The sequence below is a fragment of the Populus euphratica genome, unplaced genomic scaffold (assembly GCF_000495115.2).
Source record: "Populus euphratica unplaced genomic scaffold, PopEup_1.0 scaffold267.1, whole genome shotgun sequence".
Classification (NCBI taxonomy): Eukaryota; Viridiplantae; Streptophyta; class Magnoliopsida; order Malpighiales; family Salicaceae; genus Populus; species Populus euphratica.
Genome location: NW_011500049.1, coordinates 451,743 through 455,122, shown reverse-complemented (window position 1 = coordinate 455,122; position 3,380 = coordinate 451,743). Strand labels below are relative to the sequence as shown.

At 36.5% G+C, this 3,380-nt stretch overlaps 1 long non-coding RNA gene across 3 annotated transcripts; it reads left to right on the top strand.

Moving 5' to 3' along the window:
* Positions 1-249: 249 nt before the first annotated feature.
* Positions 250-2,725, top strand: LOC105107628 (uncharacterized). Of its 3 annotated transcripts, XR_838920.1 has the most exons (6): positions 250-267; positions 661-742; positions 865-1,135; positions 1,254-1,298; positions 1,411-1,473; positions 2,223-2,725. It is a non-coding gene; the product is annotated as an uncharacterized LOC105107628 (long non-coding RNA). The 3 variants fall into 3 exon arrangements; XR_838919.1 differs by lacking the exon at positions 250-267 and having other exon boundaries at positions 398-742; XR_838921.1 differs by lacking the exon at positions 250-267 and having other exon boundaries at positions 398-742; positions 850-1,135.
* Positions 2,726-3,380: the final 655 nt, after the last annotated feature.

Sequence of the window (3,380 nt, the reverse complement as noted above, 5' to 3'; positions counted from 1 at the left end):
TCTATCTCTCTCTTCTTCTATTTGCTCACTAACTTGTAAACACCGTGAATGGAACTTGGCTACCAGCCATTTCCATCACTAAGGCACCTCTAGATGTTATCCAGATTGGTTCCCAGTCAATCAGACACGCACATTTCTCCTTTTATTTTCATTTTTAAAATCTCTTAGCAGTTAGGAGGAGGAGGAGCCAAGTCTACTGATGGTTTTGCTACTACCACTGCTGCTTCACTTGTTCGTGCAAAAGATGACAGTGGTTTTTGTTAAATGGTATTTACTTGCGTTACCCCCCCTCTTTTTACTTTTTTTTTGGGTTTTCTTATTTGTGCTATTAATTTGAGTTTGAAGATTTTCAAGAAATGTAGCTATGATTTGTTTGATTTTTTTTTTAAATCTGGGTTTTTCTATTTTTGTGTTCTTGAATTGATTTTGGGGTTTAAAATTATGGGTTCTTTGATTTTTTTGAAGAAATTGAGTAACCCGGTTGATTTTTGAACAAACTCTGTTTCTGGGTGTCTCCAGTTTTGTGTTCTCGACTTGATTATGGGGTTTTCAATCATGGTTCTTTGAATTTTTTAAGAAAGAGGGAACCCGGTTGCAGAAATTAATTAAGGAATCAATGAAGTAATTCATTTGTTTTTTTTTTTGAATTGATTCATGCAGTGAAGAGTGCAAGAAGGATTTGCCAGTGGCTTTATAAGTTTCCAAGGCCGTAGTCTTGATGCTAAAATCAAGATGAATTATGGTTAGTTCAGTTCCATAATGTAGTCTTGATGCTAAGAGGCATTGATTTTGTTTTTTTATCTGATTAATCAACTGATTGTTTGTCATGATTTGGGGATTGTGAATTAGTGATTTGGTTTGTAGGAAGACAGCAATCTTGACAGAGCCGAAAGCGAAGAAAGAGAAGGGCAATGATCAAAATGCACTGAAACGACCTCCCATTACTTTCTTTCTCCTCATGTGATAATGCTCTTTGTTGCTTGTTTGTGTGGTGTAATATAATGTGATGATAATGCGTGAATATGGGGAGTGGGGTTTGTATTGATGTGTGTTGTTCTTTAATTAGGGGTGATCTTAGGAAAGAGTATAAGGAAGGCAACCCGCACTCTAAGGATGTTAAGAAGATAAATGAAACGTAATAGTTTTGTCATTTTCAATTTTATTATGTTGTTCAAGTTGATATACTAATAATCATAAGGGGTGATCTTAGGAAAGAGTATAGTAATGCTAATGCTGCATTTGATGAAATTCAGGTTGCAAGGGAAGGTGGTGAGAGATGGAAATTAATGACTGATGAAGTGAGTGTTGGTTTATCTCTCTTTTTTCTATAAATCATTGGTGGACATTTATAAGCTATTGAATGATGAGAGTGGTCTGTAACTGTTATGTTTTGATTTCGATTTGTTTCAGGAGAAGAAGCCTTATGTGGATAAGGCTGCTGAGCTTAAGGCAGGGTATGCTGAAAATAAGGATGTGAGTTCAGAATATCTCCTCAATTTATTGATTTAATGAGAATGTTCTTATAAGATTTAGAACCTTCAAGCTTAATCCTTTTATGAGTTTCAGGATTGTGCCTGAAATCTGATACATTTAAAATCTCCAGAAAGTTGTTTGCCCTGTTGTTTAAAATCCTTGAGAGAAACCCACTAGGCTGATTTTATTTGAGCTCCACTGAGGATATTACATCTGGCAATTTGATCTCTAAAATATCAAACTTCAATTGGTTATGTGACAGCTTGAGCTTTTGCAAATTAGACATGTTGGTGAAGAAACCACTAATGTTATCCATTAGAAAGTTATCAGATAGGTCTCAAGAGCTCAAAGAATCTGGTTTTGTAAATTTTGGAAGGTTTTCTTTGAGTTTACAGTTAGCTAGATGAACACCTGAAAGTTCTTTATCTTTGATCCAATCAAGAACTGACCCTAAATTGAGGTTGTTGTAAGTCAGGTCTATTGATAATCGATGAGGAAGACCCCTACCTTGAATAACTGGCAAAGGATTTGAGAGTTTATTTCTGGATAAGTTAAGATGCCACAGGTTTTGTAAGTTTGAAATGGATGAAAGAATTTGACCTATAAGACTATTAGAACTCAAAGACGTGGAAGAGATTCTTGATCTGCAGCTTCTTAGCCCTTCTCCTCTCTCCTTTTCAATTGAGTTTTCGGCTTGCTTTTGTGAGACATCTCGTTGCTGATGTGGCTTTTTTTCCTCTGATTCGCAGGTCATTCATTCCTGGATCGGTGCACTGTAATGATTGCCCATAAAAAGCGCTTTAATTTGGCAAGTTGTTCAGATTATAATTTGTGTCCGGGGAATTGCTAATTGAGCGTCCTATTCATTTGGGACCGCTTTCCTAGGGCCTGGCCATTCCATCTTCTCTGTGGGTTGGTGGCTAGGTATGGTCTTCATGGAGCCAGGTTTGGTAAAGCCTTATTTTCAGTTTCATTTGATTTGCTTTTTTATTTATTTCCCGCACCCCTTTACCACTCCATTTCACTTCGTTTTAGGATGGGCTGCCATGTTTGCTTTGGCTATCATAGCTGCCCTGATTAGATTCTTTCCCTTCGTGTCAAGTTGTCTAATTTTTTTATTTAAGAGGGTAACGGATGGTTAGTTGTTTTTTCCCCCCTGAAAAGCGTGGTTGTGTGCTCTCTCGGTTTCTTTCTTGCATTTGTTTTTTGGTTGTTTTCTCTATGCTGTTCTTGGCTTCGGTTCTTTCTTTTCTTTTCTTTTTTTCTCTTGGCAACATCTGTTCATTGTTATTTTTTTATTTCAATTGTGAGGATGGCTGTGAAAATTGGTTTTGCTTATCTTTGTTGAATGTTTTTGGGCGGTGGCTGTATCGGTTGTTTTGATCTATTTGCTCTGCATCCATTTTGGCTTTGGGTTATTTTTTGCTCTTGCAATCCCTATTTGGTGTTTTTTCTTTGGGTTTTTTTTTATTGTTTTGATAGGTTAACCAGAAGATTTGGCATCTTATGCGTTGGGTTTTTTCGGTTTTGGGTTTTATTTGCTACGTGGGGCCTCTTCTCCTGCGTTTCCAGCTTTGTTGGGTGAGTTTATGTAGTTTTATTTTGCTGGTAAGGCCAACCATTGAGGTCCTTTTCAGCTCTCTCTTTTTTCCTTTAAAGATTAGTGCATTCATGAGTTGTTTTGTGTTGTTTTATGATGTTGTTCCTTTGTGGATGTTCTAGACTTCAAGTTTGTTGCTCTTGGTTGTGGCTGGCTGGGTGCTGAAAAAATTTCCTTCTGTGGTTGCTTTTGTGTTCATAAGTAGCTTCATGTTGCTTGTTGATACATGTTTAAAGATTCAATTTTTTTTTTACTTTAATTATGGCTACTTGAATGCTAATGAGATTTCCTAGAAAATTTTGGTTAT